The sequence below is a fragment of the Gymnoscopelus microlampas genome (assembly GCF_963454915.1).
Source record: "Gymnoscopelus microlampas genome assembly, chromosome: 22".
NCBI classification, from domain to species: Eukaryota; Metazoa; Chordata; class Actinopteri; order Myctophiformes; family Myctophidae; genus Gymnoscopelus; species Gymnoscopelus microlampas.
Genome location: NC_139959.1, coordinates 14759713 through 14785324, shown reverse-complemented (window position 1 = coordinate 14785324; position 25612 = coordinate 14759713). Strand labels below are relative to the sequence as shown.

Here is a 25612-nt window from a genome sequence, read left to right as displayed (position 1 = left end):
AATAGTTCAGGTCTGTGACTGATCAAGTGTGTGTGTGTGTGTGTGTGTGTGTGTGTGTGCTTGATTGGCGTAATGGCACCATACCCCCCAGGTAAGCTTGTTCCTTGCAACATCTGGGGCTATTATGCATTATGCAGCTCCCACATGCTGGGCAATGCTTCACATAGTATTGGCTGATATGATGATGATTATTATTATTATCATTGCCAAATCCCAGCTCCCTCAATATGTAGCCTATAGGTGGTTAATTTTTGATGCAAAAAAAAGATCAAATTACTCTGACTGCCGTGGTCGCTCCCTGGAGTTAGCATAGGGAAATAAATCTGGTGGCCTTGATTAAGTACCTGACAATAGAGTTAGCACAGCACTAGTGGTTTATAGTAATACAACGGACAAGGGCAATTAGGCCCACAAAGTAATTTACAGTACTGCATGCAGGTGGTGGTCTGGTATGAGCTGGGGACCACCTCGGTAACAAATTAGACGCTATAGGCCTGCAGAACAGCAGCTCCGGTAGACCTCCAAACTTGGTAATTAAAGCAAATCAATCTAAGATTTTAAAAGGCTGGGTGCATATTTCAAATTTGTTGCGATTTTGATTTTGCGAAAAGAAATAATATACAGTAGGGCCCGCTTGGTTTTTCATGTGTAATTTTCTGGAGAATGAATGATCACTTTTGTACGTTGTTGACCTTGTTACGTCAGCGTGGACCCGTTCCCTCTCACTGCTACCTATTAATTATGAAATACTGTAGGTCTCGCCCATTTCATTTTACTACTTCTTCCTGCTGAACTTGGTGTGAAAGGCTGCTGTTCTTAAATAGGTGCATAAAGAGTAAGAGTGGAGAGCGTTCCCTCAGCACTAACTCACTCCAGCATTATGTCATCAGAGTCAAAAAGGCACGGCTGAAGAAAAATAGCTTGTTTCACACATGATAGACACCTTAACATGTGGAGCGGGAGAAGAAAGAGGCCAACGTATTTGGCTACTCTTTTTTACAGTAACTGGACCGAGAGCTGCAGCCTTGTTAAGAAATTCACACATTTTTACACTGTAAATTTGACCAGCTTTGAATGAACAATCTTGCAGTACTTTACCTGTGACATTCTTGGGAGATTAGGGTTTGCTAAGAGGCTACGGTCATATCGTGTGGAATCTTGAATCATAGTTTAATAACCCAAAACAGTGCCCTCTTCTGCTTGGCTATCTATCTATTGTCTTTCCTCTAGGGCTGCAATAGTTAATCGAACAAATTGATTTAATCGATAATAAAAATGAAACACCTAACAGCTATTATCCCTATTTTTGCACGACTCCGCTGTAAGACAAAGTATAAAATAGAGTGGTTAATTAGACTAATTCATTTTGTCAATTATTTAAAAAAAATCGGTCATAATGTTTTCTTGTCAATTCGTTGATATGATTTATTTTTATTTTTATATAATGATCGCTTAGAAGTTCATCGATAGTTGAAGCCCTTCTTCCCTCAAATTGAAATGTTACTTCAGGCTTTGTTGCACTGTGTTGCGTGGAGAAAGGACCTCTGTGACCGTGGCTTATCAGCATCTTGTGCAGGTCACCCGTCGGGCCGCAGTGTGGCAGGACCAACTGGAATAGCTCGGACCCGCCTTGATCCCCGCTGTCAGCACCTTGGTCTGCGTGTGAGGTGATTTCATCAAGGCCACTGCAGTGCAGTGCTTTGCCCGTCTCCCACATGCTGCACAGTAAAAAGAGACCTGTCCGGATATTTGGGTCCATTTTTACTCTCAGAGTAAACCACTTAAGCCCTATACTTTGCAATAAGACAAATAGCAATGTGTGGCATCGCAAGTTATCGCAAGACATTGTGAGCTTGTGGATCTGCTATTTGTCGCTATTTTTGAAAACTTTAAATATGAAATTCATTCATTAGATTTCATGAACAATGAGGATTTTACTGTACGGTCTGGTTTCCTCAGCGAGTATGCTTCGTTCAACGAGGAACATGTCCCATATACTGTAGTCAATGCAATTCCACCTGTGGAGTGTAGGTGTCTGCCCCAGATTCTCTGCCGTGTTTGTGATTGGGTTTGTGAGGACCCTATAACACAACAGCCAAATATGACGTTTTTAGTCGCATTGAGAGGGTGAAATGATCATCGTGTTTTTGGATCAGACAAAGAAATGTACTGTACTGTATGTACTAACCCTTACCCTATACAGTTTATGAGAGAAAAGCATAAACCATTGGCCAGATGTGTAAATGCTTGCTTAGATTACACATTCAAATATGTGTGCATTGAGTATATTGTGTGGAAAAGAGTGCATAAATTGTTTCTACTAGACCAGGACACATCTCTTCTCTTGCACATTATAATTCATTATTTATTTTGTTTGTTTTGCCTATTAACATGAACGCCAAAGAAGGTTTGTTTGTGTGCACATCCATTACTTGCAATGGATTGTTTGTTTTTACTCTCCCATCACTAGACACATTTAGAACTGCACATGTAGCACTGAATGGCGGTTGAGGAATCTCATAAGTTCCATCTATTTCTGTGTGCATCACTCAATCCCAACTAACGCCCTGACGATAGGCAGAGGAACAAGTGGGCATGGAGCCCAATGATGTAAGCAGAACCACACCATTTGGCAGGCGAATCTAATAGCAGTGTGTGGTCCACAAGTGCTGGCATGGCTATTTTAGAACCCCAATCCAGGGGAAATGTATATTTACAGTGCACCTGCAACACAAACTTGGTTCTGAAGACAGACAGTGTAAGTAGAGGAGCATTTTACTTTTTCCCTTGACAGACAAAAAGGATTACTTCTGCTGAGCACAGCTATTATTTCTGTGGCCTGCTGTCAATACTAATACGAGCAGAATTATTAATAAATGGTGTCTATCTCACACGGGATGATTGCATTTTCTATTTTTAATGGATTGAATGGAGGGCAGAACAATTATCACGTCCGCTCCTTCGGCTGTCCAATTCTTAACGCGTAAGAGAGATGCCTTGTAAAAGATTAAAAAGGAAAATGGCTGATGAATAACTTTCTCGTTTCCAAGTATACCTTGGTGGCTACTGGCTATATCCATTCACGTAACAGATGCGGCATGTATGGAACAGACAAGGGAACGTTCCACTGGAATCTTCTCACACAATGCAAGTGTGAACTCCCGACAGCCGAAAACAATACTTAGCATTTCTGCTACTGATGGTTAATCTCTCATCAGCTTTGAGTTTCCATTAAAGAGCATCAGTTTGCCAGTCAGTTGGAGGGTTGAGTGACAGGCACAGGGCAACACATCCCTTATGTAAACCCCTTCCACTACCACCACCACCAAATTAGAGTGGCTGTTGCTACACACTGCCTGCTCCTGCTCCTACACAAATGAGAAAGTAAGCACTGCGGTTCAGAAGTTCACATTTTGGATGCTTGCCGGAACTACTTAAGGCCCGTGACGTTTTCTTTTTTTTCGAAGGAACAGGTGGTCAGAGTGACATAATTCTGGCCCACCGCTAAGATCCTTAGAAATTACGGCCCCCTTCGTTCTGCCATAGAAGTCATTACCCTGTCAATATCTATGAACGCTAGTTGATCTGAACTGTTACTAATGTAAGCTGATAAAAAGGGAAAGACGGTATCAAGATAATGACATCATGTCCTATATATTTCCTTACAGTTGATAATATTACAGTTCCTTACGTTTGTACAGAACACACATGAATATGTGCATGAGCATACATGCACATTTTACACACACACACACACACACACACACACACACGCACACACACAGACATGCACTCACGCACGCACGGCACACACACACACAGACATGCATGCGCAAGCATGCGCGCGCGTACACACACACACACACACACACACACACACACACACACACACACACACACACACATACAGTATCTCTGACATGTCTCAAGGCTTGGCTGAGAAAGCTATTTATTCTCATACACTGTTAACTACTGGCACATATGCTTTAGACTGGAATGCTGTTCAGAATGCAGAAAATATATTTAGTTCTCGCCAACAGACAGCATAAGGCACCAGTGGGTCTAGCCCCTGTGCGAGAACAGTTATTTCTGTCGCAGTATGGACTTTCAATTACCATAATCTGTTGCTTGACTCCTTCAAGAACATGAGGGCCAATTAAATCTGTGGATACATCAAAAGTGACACCTGTAGCCTACAATATCATTACCCAGCATGTTTGTTTATTTATTATTTCTCTATTTTGCTGTAAATCAGATTTTTCAAAGAGTCTTATGACTCCCTCTGCAAAATCCAGAGTGTTTATTTATCTCTGAGAGTGTAACAGGTCCACTTGCACATTTTCAGAGGTTAATTGACACTCTTACTGTGTATTGACTCATTCTGGACTAGTGACCTGTCTCATAGCTAGCTGTATTCGTTTATGATATGCACATAATACTAGGAAGCAAACAAACAACAATAGACTCTTACTCACTGTAGTGAAACTGTATGCGTTTATATTTTCATTTGAATCCAACATGGTGGTTTGACCATAGAGTAAGAATTAGTTTAGTGTTATTTTTTTATATTTTATTTTGTCAAGTCCATTGAAAGGTTGGCGCTTCTGGACAGTGGAAATACCCCACAGCTGCCAGGTCTGACAGTGACTCCATATGTGGTCCTCCTGTTGGACCCTTCAGGAGGAGACACTCGCACACACTTCACCGTGGGTACACAGTCAAATCCGGAGTGCTCATTTACAGTTTAACTCTTTAAAGGACAACTTTGGTTTTTTACAACCAAGGTTTATATTTTAGCTTGTAATTAAAGTAAATAAATGATGAGTGTATTTTTTTTTTCATTTACTGCTTTCTATAGTTTTAGCATTTTTTTCGATATTTTTTACAGTGGGCGGGGGCATTCTGTCCGGTGGCTAAATATGCCTTTTTTACACAATAAAAAAGGTCCGGCTGTCTGAGATGGCCAGATGTGAGTTATTGGGGGCTAGAAGAGCTACTGTAAATAATAATAAAGAAAACGCCGGGTTAATGTGTTAAAAAAATACATATTTAGCCACCGGACAGAATGCCCCCGCCCACTGCGAAAACACTGTAAAAAAGATTGTGAAAATTGCTAAAACTATAGAAAGCAGTAAAAAAAAATGTTTTAACACTCATCTTTTATTTACTTTAATTACAATCTAAAACATAAACATTGGTTGTAAAAAACCAAAGTTGTCCTTTAAGTGTTTACAATTGATCCTTATACGGGTCCACTTTTACACTATCAGAGTTAAACGAACACTCTGGATTTCGCTGTGTATTCACGCACCCGTTCTCCTCAGCAGTTATAGGCTACAGGCATTGGCCCCATCCAACGGACATAACAGATGCGTTTGGGAACAAACCATATAGATAAATGCATAGAACGGACATTCCATTCATAGCAATGCTGTGCTTCCCTGTCAGACACAGAAGAGGAATTTAGGGCTGCAACTATCGATACTTTTCTAGTGATTGTTCTATTGATTACTTTTTCCGTTCATCAAATATATATTAATTACATTGTTTCTATATCAAATAATCGGTTTGATATAGAAGCGTTATTTTATACTTCTTGTCATGCAAAAATTGTGTATATGTTTGGAAACTTTTCGCCTACAATGACATGCCTAAATTAGGGATTGATTATCAATTATCTTTTGTGATTGATTCAATCGATTAGTTTGATTACCTGTTGCACCCCTAGAGGAATTCATCAATCCATGGGTGCCTCTGTGGCATTTGTTCAATTTGAAAAGAGGTGTTGGTTATATGGTACACATAGCAATAAGCATCATCGGGTCCTCTGGCAGAGTCTGTGAACACAGAAGCAGGGTGCCCATCTCCCATCTATTGCTTTGTCTAGATCTGTCTATCTATCTACTGTATATATACAGATGCTATTGGTTTCCTCTCAGTCACACCAGCGTCATTAACGCATTAGTATTAACTATGTATCTATGATGGTGTTTTTGTTTTGAAAATGTGTTTTTATTATGACCGGGGAGGGAAATTAAACCACCCACCAAATGCTGGTAGGTTTTGACTGCTGCTGTTGGTAGTCTATACTACCAACCATCTTGGCAGACGTGTAGACCTACTACAGTAAGCAGACATCATTTAGCAGTACTGTTCTCTTTCAAAAAGCTTATTTGGCTTGTAAAATCAAGTGAATTTTGGATTCCATCAGCCACTGTGGCCGGAGGTCCAAAAAAAAAAGTTGGTTTCCTGCCCATTTGTGACTGCAGTGCATTTTTGGTCAAATTTAGCCTTCTGTTAACATGCTGAATCTTCCTAGTATAGTTTTATTTTAAGGGAATCCTATGAGGCCTGTGCATATGACAGTGGGGGGCGTTTGCCTAAAGCCTGGCAAATCTAATGGCAAAGCCATGCGCTTCAGCAGGGATGAACCGAGAACAATGCAAGAGATAAGTGAATTACCTACATGGTAGGAACACACAAGGCCTGTGTCTCGCAGCTAGGCAACTGGCAACCCCACTGTTTGTGTTAGGAAACAGTTGGGCTGCACTGCAAACATGACTTATCCTGTTTAATTGCTGTGTAATTGCTGCAAAGTTGTCATATATGTCTGTTTGGACTGCCCTGCACAAACAGTAGAGGGCAGGTTGAATGGCCACTCACTGGTTAAGTGGAGACTTATTAGACTCTCTAGTTAGGCAAATAATTGGTGGCAGGAATTGTGTAAACACACTCGAAGGCTACATTGATTAAGTTGTGTTGTACTTTCCAAGCTTAGAGTTGTTAGAATGACCTAGAGTTAGATAAGTATTCGGTAATTTCTGTCTGCAGTGAGTCACATTCTAAGAAAGTTCGGCCTTGTATAATATTTTATCCCCACCCCGCCCACTTCATAATAAAACTACTGTGACCAATCAGTGTGTTGGAGCGTGTTGTATATCCCAGTCAGGGAATATTGAATTGAAAGCTGGTAGTTGGCACTTCCTAAAACGTATCTATCATTTAGCCGATGGAGTAGACACAGCAGACAGCATAATTTGATAAAGGCTTTTGCATAAAGTTTTATGCACTTTTCATGGTATTTGTAACCACAGTAATGTATCTGATGGACTTTCATTCGTTTAATTAAGGGTATTGAATTACTTTAGCTGAGATGCCGTATAGTTGTGTCTATTGTGTTGCATTCATACTGAAAGTCATACTTAGAAAACATGAAATGTTCTCCAGGTACAGAAGGCTTAGAATACTTGATAAAATGTAATATCAATTCTCAGCACAATTGTGTTTAAATGAATGTAACTGTTTTTACGTGTGTTATTACCACAACAATGTCAACATTGGGATTTGAAAATAAGGGAGACGTGTGAGAGGTGTGTGTGTTGATCCCTTAAATTTTTTCTCCAAGGCGGGTGGGCGAGTGGGAGGGTTATTTAAGTGGTTAAAAGATATGGGAAAGTTATGGGACGATATGTAAAGGGGAGGACAGTGGGAGGGAAGGGTAAAATATGGGACAATCCTGGGGTAAACGGGAGGATTGACAGGTTTGGTTATTATACTGTTAGACATTCTCAAAGCAGATTATTATGTCCCTGCCTTGACTAAGTGTAGTTGGACTTCAAACAGTCAAAATTAGTTCAGCTCCTTGTGATCTGCAGTTAGTGAACAATACCTTCACATGCTCTCCTCACTAAAACTTTTTAAATGTCCTGGAGGGATTCTTATTTGAGTCCCAAACCTATTGAGATATCTAATGAAGACTTTACCTTCCAGGCAGGCATATTTTTCCAAATGACAGTAATTTACATATGATGTATTTAGAGAAGCAGAGAGCAGGCTAATTCTATTTAGAGATTTTCCTTTGTTTTAGGAGTCATTAGCAGCTAGCTCAAATCTAATTTTTACAATTTCATCAGGCCATCTTGGAAAGCCTCTGTGAGCTCATCAGAGGGAGGCATTTATTGCTAAGTGTTCTCTATTGCATTAGCACACAATAAAGTGGCCAGGGACTGCTACAGACGTTTATATGGAATCCAGTTAACACTCCGCCAATTCGTTTTTTATTGGGACACAATCAATTTTTATTCATTTTAAAGCCAGAATGCTTTCTTTCATTGTGTGCCTTTCCCTAGCTTATTATGCCCTAAAGTAATTACTCAGTTGTTTTCACAAAATGGTAATATTTATGTTAAAGATTTCCTCTTTGAAATGCAGACCTGTGCACCGTGCATATACATAATGTGTGAGGTTTTCGATGTATTCTAATGTTCCGGGTGTATCGCATGTGTTCCTCGTTATCTCACGCTTCCCACGTTGTTTTTTTGACACAGCCAATAATGTTCATGTAATTTGTAAAAGTCTGACACTAATGAGACAACGCATGGCGCACTGATTTCTCAAGAACTACATGGTTATATGTGTAAGCACGCTTTGCCCATGACACCAGCTATCTCTGTTGGAATGTTATTGCAACAACATGATGACAGAGCGTCCCTGCTCATTACATGATAGGTTACATACTGTACGCACAATCTGCCCGACAACGTGGAACTAGGGCAGGGCTAAACATAATCTAGTTTTCTACAGCGTTACATTGCCATGAAAGTCATTTTTTCCCCTCATTATTGGTTGTCACTGTATCTCGATACAAATACAAATGTGTGTACATCATCTTCCAAATGTAACACATGAAACCTAGCATCCAGATGCTGCGCATGTCATGTTGATAGGTGAATATTTGGCAAAAATAGGCAAACATTTGTCACATTCTGTGAAAGTAGTAGATCTGTAGACAAGCTCACATGGCGTCGCAAGGCAACACATTATGAGCTTGTAGATGGGTTATTTCTGCTATTTGACGCAAGTATATAGGGTTCAACTTAAGCCTGTATCCACTTGTGGTGGTTATGTGAATATTACAGTAAAGTCCTCAGTGTTCATTTAATTCTGACAGTGTAAAGGGTCATTTTTAAACACTCAGAGTTAAATGAGCACTGAGGATTTTTACTCTGTATCCAGAAACCTGATCTACCTGCTGTGGAAAAGGCTGCTGGAGGCTTCTCACGGGTAGCTACAGTACTGGGTGGGTGCGTGCATCTCCAGAGCAGTGGCATAATTAGAGTGCTTAAGTGCTTCAGGAGACAAGACAAACCAAGGGAACATACCCTCCTTCCTCTTCACCTCTACCTCACCAAGAAAGTTCTTTAATGGCCCCCCGTGACCCTGATATCAGTTATTGTTTGGTACAGACAATATACACTTGTACAGTATATGCTTTCGCACCACTAGCACCGGAGCACATTTGACCAAACATTTGACCCACACACCCAAAAATCTTAATCTTAGGTAGGGATGGGACGATAATCGTTATTATTGTTTATCGTGATGAAAAAACGCTCACAATCGTATCGCAGAGATTTTAAGTTATTGTGAAATTGTCCTTCATCATATACTAGGATGAATTAGCTTTTGTTGAGCTGCAAATACAGTACATCTTCCAAGGGTTAGGGTTAGGGTTAGGGTTGCGTTGCAACGCTTTGTGATCGGCTATTTTTGGTGAACGCTCCCCCCAGAATAGGGATGCTGGGGGTTCAAGTGGTTAACAAAAGTGGCATTTTAAGTTTTAAGCATATTTTGATTATCGCGATAATATCGTTAATCGCAATTATTTTTGCCACAATAATAGTGATGTCATTTTCATATTGTCCCATCCCTAATTTTAAGTCCCCGTACATTAGATGTCACATTAAAGAAACCTTGAACACACAAAACACACACAAAACACGCACACACGCACACACACGCACACGCACACGCACACGCACACACAAAACACGCGCACGCGCACACACAAAACACGCGCACACGCACGCACGCACGCACGCACGCACGCACGCACGCACGCACGCACGCGCGCACATGTGTGTGTGTGCGTGCCTGTGTGCCTGTGTGCATGTGCGCGTGCATATGTGTGTGTAGTGTATGTGCGTGTGTGCATACGTACATACTTTTCTATTACAATTTTGGGATCTGTCCTAGCAGTGGGCTCTGGAATGCTTTCAGCGCATTGATGAGATGACAAGTTATCATTGATCTGTCCTTACTTAGAGGGATCCATTAAATAATGTATGGGCTCCTGTGCATTACCAGTGCACTCTCCTGTCCTCGACCCATTAGGGCATGGGGCCCCAGTGGCTGCCGGCCCTCAGAGGTCCTTGGGCTTTCAATTAATTAAATTATCCCATAATGAAAACTCCCCATAATGAGATTAATTTTAATTATTCATCGGCAGCCGATTTGAGCGGGAGTCCACGTGAATTATGCATGGGCAGGGCTAAACATTTTTCAACTCATCACCTTTTCCTTTTGTAAAAGGTGCAATTTATTAAGTGCTCCGCAGCTGCTACTGACGATGGTGCAGGAGATACGCACGCCCCAGGCCCACAGGTCGTCAAAAGGCCCACTGAAAATGCTTGTTTGTCATTTGATCATCTGAATGATATTTGTGTTACATTACTACATTACGTGACACGGTATAAAGCAACAATATAGACGTTATGTATGGGATACAGTGTGCAGAGATAAACAGAGCTGTCTTTGTTAACTCCAGATGGTGTAACCCCGGACATATAAAAAAAGATTGTATCTGTAGCCCTGGACATAGAGCTGTTGGCTGTGGGTTTCCGAGTCAGACCACAACCTAATAAGGCATGTACCAACACATATAAGCTTGTTGTCAGTAGGCAGCCTGCCACCACCAGGACTGTTGAACAGTGGTGTGAGGATGTTGAGGAGGAATGTAGGGACTAGGCTAGGGAGTGCTGCAGGTCAACAGATTGGAGGTCATTGTATAGAGGGTCGATGGTGAGGACAATGATGGACTCTCCGACTGTATTACAAACTACATTTAGCTTCTGCGAGGAGAGCATTGTACCCAACAAAAAAGTATGCCGCTTTTCCAACAACAAGCCCTAGAATATGCAGATATTAAACCCCTGTGAGGTGGACAATGGTGTTCAGGAGGAGCTGGGGCGGTGCTACGAACAGACAAGCATTACTGTTGAGGAATCCCTGGGAGCTCACAACGTTTTGCGATGCGACACGTTGTGAGCTTGTAGATTGCTATTTTCACTATTTCTTAAAAGTTGTATTTATTTATTTTTTACCACCTCATTCCCATTTTCATTGATGATGATAGAATATACACATATCCATTCTTATATTCCCTCTGATGTTTGTTTATCTTTTGTATTACTAATATTTTGGATTCATGTTAATGTGTATTTTCAGACATTTACATAAAATAAAAAAAACAAGTAACTCTGAGAACCAACCCCACTGTTGAAGAACCCTGCCCTAGTGTGTTTACAGCAGTGGCTCAGGAGGTAGAGCGGCCGCTTGGGAAACGGAAGGTTCCCAGTTCCAGGTTCCCCGGCTCCTCTTGAGTTACTGTCGAAGTGTCATTGAGCAAGACGCTGAACCTCAAACTGCCCCCGATGGGCAGGTTGGTCCCTTGCATAGTTTCCTCTTCTGTCTGTGCGTGCATGTGAGTGTAAATGGGTGAATGTAATGCACATTGTAAAGTGCTTTGGATAAAGGCACTACTGTATATAAATGTACCATTAACCATTTACAATATTTTTACATATACATTTGTCTACTTCCTTTCAGAGGTTTTTATCTTGGTTGTGGGAAAAAATGCTTTCACAGTCGCCTATTCCTTTGTCACATGATATGGCTTGGCAATCCTTGACAGATTTTATATTAATACCTAAAGGCAGACAAGAAATCATAATTATGTACCGTAATTCCCTGCTGATCTTCATATACCTCTAGCAGGCTGGCATGTTGATTCCCCTTGTGTGAGCACATTAGTACACTTTGGTGGCTGGCCAGAAGAAAAGGGGGAAGATTGTTGACTGTCACACAGTGAGAATCTGTAATTAGCTGGCATACGAAGTGTGCTTGTTTTCAGTTCCCAGGCAATATGGACAGCAGCTCTGTTAAGCTCTGTAAGTTAATTTGTTCAGGAAAGCAATAATCCTTTGTGATTACAATGGAATGGACTTATTTCACCTCTTTATGATTTACCCATCACCTGCTAGAAAGGTCTTAGACTTTATATGTGTCAGAAGTGGCTCGGGGTAGGAGGCAAGAATGTCATTGGGATGGTGAGCCGAGTGCATTTATTAGGTTCTCATCAATAGCTGATTAATAATTCAGGGCGAGTCTGGGGCTTCTTTAGGGCAGGGTTTCAGCTAGCTTGTAATTTTGTAAATTGCATAGTCATCATGCATTGGATGGGTTGGGCCAGCCTGGGAGTCACAGCTGCAAATGTAAGGTGTCCTATAGACGCTTTGTGGTGACAGGGTAACATAAGTGTACAGTAAGTCTCATATGAAGACAGTGAAAAAGTCTGCAATGGTGGTTGACTGTGAACTAAACCCGCTAGATCAAAAGTTGAGAGCAGAAATCATTAGTTTTCAGATGTAGGTTTTCCTTGGCAAGGCAGTGATTGTAAGACCTCCAGTGATTGAGTGTTCTTTGACAGAATTCCATCACATTCCTCGGTAGGCTTATAGAACACAAGCAGGTATTTCTTCCCATTGTGAGTTGTCGAAGCTGCCTCTGCCCAGGTGCAGCTTTAGCAGCGGAACAATCTGTGGCCAACGAATGAGCAAACCCCTCAATTATCCCCAAACCAACTCTCTGATAAGTCCCATTCTACAAAATGGGCCCTCTAATTGCCCTAACCAGCTCTACCTGTTCTACATCCAAAAACAGACTATTCTTCTACATTGCTTCCCAGGCAACTGGACGTTTTTTGTGACCTATAAAGAGTTGCTACTCCTGTAACCGATCCCAGGCAGGGTGGTGGTTTGTTACCATGGGAGGCCACTGAGCTATTTATAGGTCTATCTAGTTGGTACTGCTAGAAACAGAAAACATTACTTATTTAAATTCACTGTATTCATTCCGATTACAAATGACGTGTCTTCCAAAATGCTGAAATGCGACCAGCAATGGAACTCTGTGTGTGAAGAAGAGGGCTGATTGAATGTTTTGAGATCTGAAACACCTGGCGGATCCGCTTCTGAGTCACAAAGTCAAGAAGAGGAAGAGGCACTTGGCTTGACACTCTCTTCCCATTTTCCCACTGTCTCCTTTTTCCTTTTTTCATCCCCCCCGCCCCGGCCTGCACTGAGAAGCGGATCCCTGAAACCAAACGTAATGTTTATTTTGGAGTGAGAGACAGTGCTGCCCCGGATGACCGGAATGTCTTTGTGGTGGTTGGGTTTGTGTTTGCAGCAGTGCAGTGATGTGCAGTGCAGTGCAGTGCAGTGCTGCTGGTATTGTTGAATCACGCACTCGTCACCAGGGCAGAGGTCCTTGGCAGTTCATCACGTCTCGCCGCGCCGCCGCACGTCTTCGTCGGAAGGTTAATCAGAGTGTCTTCCGTATCACAGTGATAATTTATCTCTGATTCACGGGGTTGAAACGGTGTAATAATTATCGTAGGTGTCATGTACAGGGTTCAAGCAGAGATCTCCCTCGGGGCATTTGGCAACGGTAACAATGCCATCTAAGTAGCGTTAACTTTATAATCTGAACCTCGCTCTGCGTTGCCTTGTCTGTTTTCATGCACAATACGTTTCAATATCCTTTCTGCCGTATTAAACCCAATAATTTTACCTATATACAGTATCGGATGTTACATTAATCTTGAATCTTACATTTTCTCAATTCTCCTGACTTGAGCCACAATCCCTTCCAAACCCCAACAATTTTTATTACATTTTTTAGTACATTTATAAAATAAAAAAGGTTCAAACATAACTGCTTCTGGATAAACACATGAGATATGGTCTATATACTGTACTGTAGAGTACATGGACGAGATCAGAAAGGATACAGTATGCCGCAGAGTGAATGAGATGGACTTTTAAACGAGGTGAGATATCAATGGGAATCCATTTAGCCTATGCACTAGATTCATTCACTTAACTAACAATCAATCATTCCCGTCTTCAAAGCTTTTTAATGCGAGTAAATCCAACCTGTCAATACATTCTCAGCTTCATGCTCTCTCTAACACAGTTGTAAGAGTGTTTGTGACTTCACCCTCCCCAAATTCACATTCCACATCCTGCTCATGTTCACGTTTAAGTTGAAATAACAACTCTGTAATACATACAGTATAGGCTACTGTTGTTTAGTTGTAAATACATTCAGTTCTTTAATAGTATAGAATCACATTCATTTTTGTAATTTAAAATGCCTCTGAACCATATTATTGTGGTATAAGTGGATATACACACAGTAGAGACAGAAAAAGTGTAGTGCAAAATGATATAGTGGTGTGATTTAACTAAGACACTAAAGACTTTGTTGCTCCTTCCCCTCACTTGGTACAAATCACTCTGAGGCAGTCTTAGACAGATGAGATAGAACATATTTTCACACAAAGTACAAAGGCAGAGTGTGCCTTGCAGGCTACATTGTGAATTCCATTTCCTCATAGAGGAAGTCACCTTTTGAGAGGGGCCACCGCTGGGCCGAACACATCAAGAGGAAACAAACGTGGAAAGTTGGCATATCATTTGGTCCGTTCTAGAGCCTGGCCGATGCTAGATTTTTGGGTCCGATGCGATCCCGATTTTGGAGAGTTCACCTAAACCAACGATCTCTAATGTTTTGACCGATATTTTGCAAAAATTCTAAAGAATGAAATAAATAATTTTATATTAACCACTGAAGCTCTATTCAAAACTAAATAGGGATGCCAGATTAAAAGTGGTTAAAATCGGTACACATCCAGTCCACTGATATCCCTGGTGATGTATTTATCCAAATCAACTACACCACAGAGTTGTTAAATTTGAGTTCTAAAGATAAATGCAACTTGGAATTTTGTTTTGATTATTCCCTAATCTACTTCCGATATCCTTGAATGATACTATCTTTAGTTTTTTTATTTTACATACATACTGTATTACGTATTTTTTTTACATTGCTCAAAGTAACTTTGACAGTTCTTCCTGAATATTGATAGCGGGCAAGTAAAGAAAATAAATGAAAGCCTGTTTCCCTCACTTATAACGAGCACTCTGACAAGTCCCAGACACATGTACAGAATTCACCAGGAGGTACTTTAGGGTATGCTATTAGCATACACATCAGCACTCTTCACGCATAGTCTTAAACTGCGATTAACCCCTGGTTATTTTTGAACTTCTTGTCATGTCCCTCAAGTCCCTCCCTGTGACGGCAGCATGATCGGAGGCACAGTGAAATCCTGAGTGTTAATTTAACTCTGACAGTGTACAAATGGGGGAAAAATGCAACCGTAAGCGTCTGTAACTCTTAGAGTGTACGAATGGAACCGAATGGATTACGGGTCCATTTGGTTCAATTCGTACACTCTCAGAGTTAAATGAACACACAGGATTTTACAGTGTACTGGTTTGTCAAGCCACTAATAGTTCACACTCTCCTCCGGGCTGTGAAAAATTGTGCTGCTCAGCATCTTTGTCCCAGTAAAATGAATGGCATTTGGTGTCTAGATAATCCAGTTGACTCTTTTTTTCCTTCTTCTACTTTAAGTGCGCATGTACAAGAACGCAGGGAAGACAGAATAGCCCAGCTGTTAAGTGTCTATATATCCAGGAGTTAAAAATGACCTGAAAACCGGTGTCCGATAGCAACACACATTCAATGTGGCACATAGCCCCACTGTTTGCACTTGCTTCTTGGAGAACAAGTGTGGCTGTGGGTTAAATATAATTTATGTTCCGGTCTGTAGTATTTTCGTCTCATTCATGAGGGATAGCCATCCGACTGTAATATCCTCAGGATTATATGGCTCTGTGTGTGTGTGCGTGCGTGCGTGTGTGCATGAGAAAGAGCTTCTATCCTCCCTGCTATATGTGCACAAAGTATAGTAACTTGAACGTGGTCGCATTTTCTGTCAGTGAGACAAACCATTGGCTTACTAAACTGTATTTAGCCGCCGAGCAGAATGGCACAGACCCAATCTAAGTGGCTTTCATCTGGCCAATTCAAACAGACGTTTGACCCCAGACATTTGCCTAATGTGTTTTTGTTATGTGGGCTCCTGGCTTCACAAATGTCACAGGGGCTGGACCGGTGGGGGTTTGGTGCATGGCTCTGGGAGAGGTGGGGTGTCTGACAGGGACAAGGGAGTTAGCGTGTTGTGTGCGCGTGTGCGTGTGTGTGTGTGTGTGTGTGTGTGTGTGTGTGTGTGTGTGTGTGTGTGTGTGTGTGTGTGTGTGTGTGTGTGTGTGTGTGTGTGTGTGCGTGTGCGTATGTGTGTGTGCGTGCGTGTGTGTGTCGGGCAGTTATGTCTCTAACCTCTGCAGTTTGTACTCTAACCCATTGGGGAGTTAGTGCTATGGTTGACCATAAGCCCCTAGCGATATCCAGGCCCCCTCCCTGTGGACCAGACCCTACAGCCGGGGGGGCCCTGCTGATGGCCGGCCTGGCCCCTGGCTCTCTGCTGACCTGGACCCAACTGGGGGAAGCAGCTGTGGAGAGAGACGGGGAGTGCCACATTTCTGGGCGCCCGGGCTGCGCAAATCAGGGGCCAGCCCCAGACAGTTGGGGCAGTCCTGACAAATGTTCCTACGGCTACTCCACTCCGCTCTGCCTGCTCATGGTAGAGGGCCATTAGTGGGACGCTGAAAATTTATTACCAAACATATTGGTATTTTAGGGTGCAGCTGATTTAGATTTAGTGGTGTGGTTGGTTGAGGCGCTGTCCTTTTTTAAACACGTGAATCCCACATTCCACTGTTGTTGGAGTTATGTCAAAAGACCCCTGCCATTATTACCATGCACTACTGAAAGTGCTTTATCATGGGTATTTGTCATAATTCTGGATAAAAATGAGGGAATTAGGTGTGAATGCACCAATGAAAAGCTTCTTTGGAAACTCAAATTGTACAGTTGGTTGAGTCGGAGGGGGAGTTCTTTAAAAAATAGGCCAGAATAATTCTCACATGACAGGTCTCTCCTATTATCTTGTGTATACGGTATCTGCAACGTAAGATGTTCTTCAGGCTGTTGTTTGATGGAACTGTTGTTGATCTTTAACATTTAAAATATATTATTTATATCAACAATAACTGTACAACAACAACAGTCTCTTTTCTTTTTTAAGCCAACAGCGTACAAAACTCTGGTGTCGGTGTAACCGGCACCAGCAAGTTGAATCGCGGTCCAAGTCTAAACTGGAGCCGTGTTTAGGGGATAGGCATATGAGAGCACTTATCCACTGGTGTGATGCAGAATAGAGGAGGCAGACCAGAGCTTTGTTGTTTTGTTGAAAATCGGTGGAGGCAGAGGGCCATCCAACATGCTCCTACTAACTTGGCAGCGCCTCTTGTCCTGCCTATAGATTACAGACCACTGAGGCCCGGTAAAGGTTGCTCAATACAATGCCAGGATGACCATAGAGAGACACACACAGCTTATCCATGAATCAAATATGTAAATAGTATACAGTAAAATCCTGTTAATGTAGTGTTGATTTAACTCTGAGAGTGTGCAAATGTACAGTCTGAGTTACAAATGAATACATTAGCACTATAGGATTTTACTTTAAACGCAGACAATTAGTCTTAGTGACTACTATAGCACGACTGATAGTATGCAAACATATCTCATACTGTTGTGGTCTGTTTACTGCAGTTGTTTTATCACATCTGGTGTGTATACTGACATCCACAGTAAAGATAAAGTAAGAATTTGATGATCTTATTGACTTATTGACTTCTTCCATTTTATGTATTGATTGTGCACATCTTTAAACTGGCTATATTTACGAGTGTAATGCCCTCTCTGATACTCCCAGCCAATAGTGATGTCTTATTCTGAGTAATGGGTCTCTGAAGTGTACTTGTTTTGCTGTTTTGGGGCCAAGAGCAAGCAGTAAAGTGTCCATCTGAGGATTTCGGGGTCCTCATAGGCCCTCCCCAGGTGTGCCTCGCTACTCATAAAGTAGAACTTTTCAGTCATGGTAAAAACATGGATAAATGTGTCCACAGAGTGCAGGCTACCTTTAACAAAAACACACACACACTGCGCTCACTGTCTTTTCAGCAACCGAGACAACGTATAAATTAATTTTGCGCATTCTGTATTCCTTGGTGAAAAGCCGTATGTTTGGCATGTTTTATTTGATTCACTGGGACAAATGGGGTTTTCACTTAATTCAAAACATGTTCCCATTGTTTCGCTCAAAACCAACATGGCTGCAACAGTACGGTCACAATGTTAATTTGAGTTTGTAGCATCCATTGAGGTTAACCATTGCCATTGTTCCATGCTTTCTGTGGATGAAAACCGGTGTATTTCCATGTAGAGGTATGTGTTCTGTTTACTTTTATCACCGTTCCTCCAGCAGGCAGGAAAACCTGTTTGTTTGTTTATGAGGAATCTGGGCTTCACTCGTAACTTTCATTCACCACTTGAAAGCTCTTGACTTGCTACTAATTTACCTTGAGGGACTTCAAAATTATCTGTCTGCGCTGTCAAAACCTTTTTTTGTGGTGACAACTTGTCATCATCAAAGATTTTCTTTAGAGTTTGATGAAAGCCTCTGTAGATGGATGGGTTAATGTTATATTTCAGATGCCTGGCTGCTTCATAGAGATAACCTCCTAAAGTCTACTTACAAATGTCTTCTTGATCCTCAAAACCTTTTTTTGTTGATGTCTTTGCCTCCCATTTGTTTTTTCAACTTTAGTCATTGCTTTGTATTTAAGTTTTCCAGTATTACAGAACTCATAGGAAAAGTAAGTGGACCAGCTATTATAAAATCCTCTTGCATATCCCCTGGTGTTTTGTTTTATCCCAGACTATGTCACCCACTGCAGCTGCAGTTATTTTGAACAGGAAACTGTGCACAGCAGTGAATGAGAGCGGGTAGTAGGCGCACAAGAATAGACAGTGTCCACCAGCCACAGAATCCAGCCGCAGAAATCACCATTGCGATACCTTAAGGGTCCCACATGTGCCAGGACTGGGGAGAAAGTTGTGTGGTTAAGGGGTTTTATTTTCTCCTTAGTCAATAGCCAACCACTTCACCTGGTAATGCCTGTATAAATATATAAACGCCGTTTTTTATCCAAAGTTATCCCTAGTTCAGATTTCCCCTCTTTCCCTTCTTGGGGGAAGGTTTTGGGTGTAACGGTCTACTGAGACTTATGTCAGAAAAGGAACTTGATCTCCCCCAAAGTGTGACATTGTGTAAACACTAGTAGTAGTTCTACCCAAACAAATTTGCTGCATATGCATATGAAAATATTACAAGTGTGTCACCAGGGTGTTAGCATGTTGTTTCATCTGCACCATTTGATCCCCTGTCACACTATTCCTGCTCCTTTCTCACCGTTTGTATATTCTTTGTCAAGCTATGTAAACCCACCTACCTAGATGTTCTCCTTTGTAGAAAAAAAGTGAAAGATAAATCACTGCCCACCTCTGGGTTCATACAAACGCCATTCCACAGAGCAGCGATTCCAGACTCGGTTGTAGATTAAATCCTGTGTTCTTTATCTTGAAGAGATTCGGCAACGTTCAACCATTTGAGTGCGGCTGCGGGTCTATTTTCATGTTTATGAGAAGTTGAGTGGATAACCTGTTGGCAGTGGAGGACAGTGCAGATCTCTCTTCACTCTAAATTGCGGGCAGGCATCCCTGCAGCCCCTACATGAAGACCATTGAGTCCCATCAAGATAATCCTTAATAAAGAACGGCTTCGCATTTAATCTTAGCTCACTTCTCGAATTTCTTGCTTGATATGTTTTTTTGGCAAGTGGCGTTTTAGCACTGATGTCAGTTGAATAGTATCAGTGCATCTTTTGTTAAGCTTCCATTTGGCAGAGGTATAGAAGGCGCCTTTCAGGCCTGTTTTTTATCGATTGCTTTATTGTTATAATTCATGTGTCCACTTAGTTAGTTACTTTTTATTCACTACCTTTCTACCACTACTTATCCTGTACTGGTGTGTATGACTATGAATATTCTTCATTGTGGGTCGATGAAAAGTAGCTATAGTGCATGCTCTGCTTTTTAAAAGCCATACCCATGGAAACCACCAATTAAACCCAAATTTATCATTTTAAAACTCAAGTGGCCTCTCAGCGTTGCCTTCCACTTCAACCCACATTTTTACATAAAAACGCTTGAATTTAACAACCCCTTGTTTTATACTGTGGAACATGAAAATATAGGTGAGTCCCAACATCTCTAGTAAAACGGCGAGGTTGATTGGAGCCTTGATTCAAACCATACCATTCAGCAGGGCATGCCGCAGATGAGCACGGGGAAAATATGAGTTTAGTCGTGGAGACATAAACAACTCGGGTAATTATACTGTGCAATTTGAAAATAACTCACTTGCAAAATTACATCGCAAGCTAATTTTACACAGCTGCTCATTGAAAAATAGAGAGCGAGAGCGCAAACGCAATAACTCAATTGGCATGTGTACCTCTCAGCTATTAGAAATAGTCACTCGAGAGTCCCTGAGCATCTATTAGTCAATTGAGTTATCAGGAACCTCCTCAATAATATGCAATATATTTCATGCTCCGATTTTTGAAATGTGAGCCTGTGGATCTACCTGTAGGCACCCGCATTGGAAAAAAGGAGGTAGCGTTTGAAATCACAGTGGGTCCACATCGATACCACAGTGTATTTAAATCAGAACTGCTGCTGCCTGGGTCTATTTCTGTCGGCTCCTTGTCGACTGCTGCTGCTTCAGTGGTTGGTTGCTGTGGACCTGCTTGCTCTCTCTGTGGATTGAGATAACGCCACTGTTCTCCACGTCCCACATAATATCGTTGTTGTTGGGCAGAAACCTCCTATCTCCATATTCTAACTTTTTGTGTCATACTACAAAGCACGAAAGCATCAAAAGCATCAAAAAGTAGCAGATCTACAAGCTCGAAACGCGGCGCGAAGCGACGCGTTTTGGGCTTGTAGATCTACTACTTTTGATAGTTTAGAATTAGAATCCTGAAAAGTAACAGTTTTGGACATATGAGGTTTCCACCCCACAGATATGCTCTACCGCTTTCGACTTTCCAAAAGGAAGTGTCTTCATTGAATAACTATCTAATTTATAGGGATTTTATTGTGCGAGTGACACACGAGCTCCGCAACGCAACGATGAAAGTATTAAGAGATCCGAATGGCTGTTTAAAATAATACCCATTGACGTTATTCACATTTTAAAATCACCCACTGACTGCTAGGTAATGGAGACAACATGCCGTGCATGCAGTGGATGCGTAGGCTAACTGCTGCAAATACACTGTTCCATTCTTCTGGGCGTGGGTGTTCTTTTTCTCTCAGCACCTCTTTACTGTAGCTAATGCATGATTTCCTCTTTCTTGCTTTTTCATTTTTCATTGTTACAGTTAGCATTTCGCCCGCTGCTTTATTACCTGTAATTAAGCAAAATTGAAGGAACGGGTCATTGCACTTTAAACCATTCATAACGCCAGCGCGGATGTCTTTGTCGGTCTGGAGAGGGCGGGCGTGTGTGGGCGGGTGTGTGCAAAATAAAGTTAAGAATGGCACGGCACATTAAAACAAAAAGCCTGGATGTGTCTGCTCCAGCAACGGATGGATGTGGGATGACGGTCTAAGCTCATCGGTTGTAGTAGTAGCATGGCCTTGTGTGGCAGTATTGAACAGTTGACATAATAACGTGGAGTGGACAGAAGGCAGTCATTACCTTGCACACAGACGCGGTGCGTACGTGTTGACGGAGGACTTCCACTATGTCTACAGCAGGGGGGGGGGACGCTCTGGCCGCTGACTGAGAAAAGCCCCCGCTCCCCATCACCTAAAGCTAATGACCTAAGCCCATGTTAGTCTATTTATGGTGGATAGAGATCCTGCATTGACCTAAGATACAAGACAGAGAGAAAGAGAGAGAGAGAGAGAGAGTGCACAACCCAAAAAAAGTGGTTTGTGGTGAAAGGAAAAACATAACAAAAACAAGAGGGAAGGGAAAAGAAGAATAAGAAGAAAAGTCCTCGGGCCCTCGGGGTGTGTGAGCCTGAGCCTGGTGATCCAGAGGACAGGCGGGAGGGGTGGGGGGGCTCTGCCATTTCATTGTCTTAGTCGCCACTGATACAATCTGGAGAGGGGCTCTGTTGCTTAAAGCTTGTGAGTGAATGACATATGGGGACCTGGTGTGAGGCGCGACTCCCCCGTGCCTCCTTCGTGGCCAAAGTCTTCCTCTGTGTGTGTGTGTGTGTGTGTGTGTGTGTGTGTGTGTGTGTGTGTGTGTGTGTGTGTGTGTGTGTGTGTGTGTGTGTGTGTGTGTGTGTGTGTGTGTGTGTGTGTGTGTGTGTGTGTGTGTGTGTGTGTGTGTGTGTGTGTGTGTGTGTGTGAGAGAGAGAGACACACACAGAGCACACAACGAGAGTGAGAGCAACTTTTCTGCTTTTTAAAACAGCAGCGGCAGCACCAAACCTCTCGCTCTCCCAACCCCATGCTCACTCACTCACTGCCTTTATCCCTCCCTCTCTCTCTCTCCCTCCTTCTCCCTCTCTCTCTCTCTCTCTCTCTCTCTCTCTCTCTCTCTCTCTGTTTTTTTCCCCCTCTCTCTTCCACAGACACTCGCTAGGCACTGCCTGAAGCAGTTATCGGACAACTCTCGTTCTCGCTATAGGACTCGGTCTCCTGAGATACAGCGCGAGGCTCCATGGCTTCCAACACTTAAAATGAAAAAGAAAAAAGTTGTCTGGTAGGGGTCATCATTTGTTGCCAGTTTCCGCCGACGCAGAAAAGATCTTTTTGAGAAACTTTCTCTGCTGGACTGACTGACCAACTGCCTCGTAGAAGATTTCTTTCTTACTTTTTTTTTTTTTTTAAAGAGAAAAATAAAAGGAAGGGATACACGCAAAAGTACGGGGATTCATCCATAATTGTAGTGAGTATAAATTTGCATTCTGCATGATGTCAGGCATGTTTGTGTGCTAACTGCCGTGGTCCTACTTTGTCTAATTTCCCAATGTTCTGTAGGATGTTGCCAAAATAAGTGTCTGTATGATGATATATGAGGAGAGAATTATGTTAGGAGTCAAAATTGTAATGTTGTGGCATTAGTATCACATGTCAGTGTGTTGAAATTCAATTAAGGCAAAAAAGGTGGAAAAACTAAATAAAGCATTAATGACAGCCGGTCAATAATAATAACTGGTTACTTACTATATGACTTACTATATTTCATTTTAATATAAATATAAATACAATTGTCATAGTACAATTTGCTGGGCAGAAATTAATAGAATGTATTAAAGGGGGTTTTAACTTAATTCTGTCATTATTATCATTATACAATTATTGTTGATGTTGATAATAAAACACAAATATAAGCTCTGAGAAATTATGCTCTTCTGTTGAATAGATTTAACTAGTAAAATTAAATATTACCTATCAGCCGAATATGTCACAACAAAAACTACAAAATACAACATTTAAAAATAGCAGAAATTCAAAACATTTAAAGAAGATCGTAGCAACTTTTTGCATATTTTATGATTTCTAAAATAAATATTCCATCTTCTGTGTCATAGATTTGCCGTTCCAAAGTAATTTGTCTAGAAATTCCTACTTCTACAGTTACAAAATTGACATTTGTCAAAAACAGAAGTCTTCGTCTTAAATTCCAACTTCTGCTGAAGGAAAATAACATTCCACTTCCCCATTAAAATCACAAACCGTCACAATATAAAAGTGGAAGCGCAATCTGAGATAATGTTCCAGATTAGGAAATAAAAGCCCCACATGTGCGGTGTTAGTGTCCACCCATGCTCGGCCCAGTGTACATATTAGATCCCGGCAAGCAAAACATGCCGGTCCCTGCAGGAGACCCTTTTCGGCTGGCAGAACAAACAAAACCAGCTCAGTTAAGCAGCTGACATCTAATGCCATCTGCTGAGGCCATGGAATGCTGTTAGGAGACCTGAGAGAGGGTCTGCTCTCGGCCTCAGCGTCTCCCAAGACAACAGGCCCAAGGCTTGACCGCTGTCTGTTGTCCCTCTTGTTCTCTCTCTCTCTGTCTTCTCTATGGTCAGGCCCTTCTGTAAATGTAGTGAAGATGATTGGCTTGCCGTAATTACCAGTCAGTGTAATTGAAGGATGTTCTGGTTTAATGTACTGTGTGTGATCACAAGACTCCGAGATCACCGCTCGGGGTATTTGTGTGTGTGTGTGTGTGTGTGTGTGTGTGTGTGTGTGTGTGTGTGTGTGTGTGTGTGTGTGTGTGTGTGTGTGTGTGTGTGTGTGTGTGTGTGTGTGTGTGTGTGTGTGTGTGTGTGTGTGTGTGTGTGAGCGTGGGTGTGAGAGGGGTTTTTGCCTCTGAAATTGTGTTTCTCTTTCCCCCGATCCTTTTTATCATCCGATTCCTGACATGTGCAAATCGACGCCTCTTTCTCTCTTCAGAAAGGTGTGCGTGTGTGTGTGTGTGCGTGTGTGTGTGTATGTTAGAAGATGAAAGGGAGTAAAATAAGAGTGGTTAGGATGCAATAAATGAGCCGGCGCTGCTTGCAGTGAGGCCTCCTCCCTGTGTAGACAAACACAACAGCGTGCGCAGCCGCCTGCCGCAACCATTCACTCACACACAATAACCCTATTTATCCAATTAACAGATAATGAGCAGCCTGATTTGAGGCTGTTTGCCCTGTGTATTTGCTTTAGCAAGGCGTGCACGGGGTAGAGATCGCACACCCTTCTTTTCGACCCCCGGCTCTGTGTAGCTGTGGTGCGTTTGCATGTGTGGAAGCTCGAGTGGTTGGCGCTGACGGAGGCATTGTTTGCCCACGGCCTGATGCCTTCCGTATGGACACGTCTAGCCGGGGCCGAACTCTCATCTCTCCTGACCTGCACTCTCCGGGGTGGGAGATTGAAGATGCTGAAAGACACAGAGGGCTAATTGACACAGCCTCACTCGGCTGTTTGTGAGGAAGAGTGAGGGAGAAGAGAGAGAGAGAGAGAGAGAGAGAGAGAGAGAGAGAGAGAGAGAAGGAGGAAATAGAGGACCTCCTCCTAAGTAGCCCATGGTAGGCGATTAGTGGGCTGAGGTTGTTTACTAAATACTGTGGGGTGTTATTTTGTGAACACGCCACTGTTTGGATCTGGAATATATTGCTGAAAGAGCAGGAAATGAGGTTTGAGGATCTCTGTTGATTGCCATCGCAAGTCCTCCCTCACTAAGGCCCTCTTGTTGTGTTTGTTTGTAAATGACAATTATGTTTGCGTTAAGGAAGATAAAAGGGAAGCCACTGACTCCTTAGTTCTGTACTGAAGGAAATTGTATTTGAAAGGATTTTTTCGTGTATTGTTCTGTGCCTACTAGTATGCACCATCACACACATTATTGTCACTGTTGTTTGTTTTCAAATGATAGAAATAAAAGAAGAATACAAATAAAATGACAGTAGCGTCCTAACAGGCAGCTTCTGTAAATTATTTAAAATGTCCACTTAATTTTCTCCTGTTACATATTTATTTAAGATTACAGGTCATTATCTAATGTTAACAACCATTTGTATAATCAACATAGATGCGATAT

General features: G+C 42.0%; 1 protein-coding gene across 4 annotated transcripts in view; it reads left to right on the top strand.

The window, feature by feature from the left end:
* eya1 (EYA transcriptional coactivator and phosphatase 1) overlaps positions 1-25612 on the top strand; it is a 77938-nt gene that overhangs the window by 5258 nt on the left and 47068 nt on the right. For 3 of the 4 annotated variants that reach the window (XM_084049092.1, XM_084049091.1, XM_084049090.1), the window contains exon 3: positions 22653-22969. The exons of the other annotated variant lie outside the window; for it this stretch is intronic. The gene's annotated coding sequence lies outside the window, so the exon portion shown is untranslated. The remainder of the gene's footprint in view (positions 1-22652; positions 22970-25612) is intronic. 4 annotated transcript variants of the gene reach the window in all.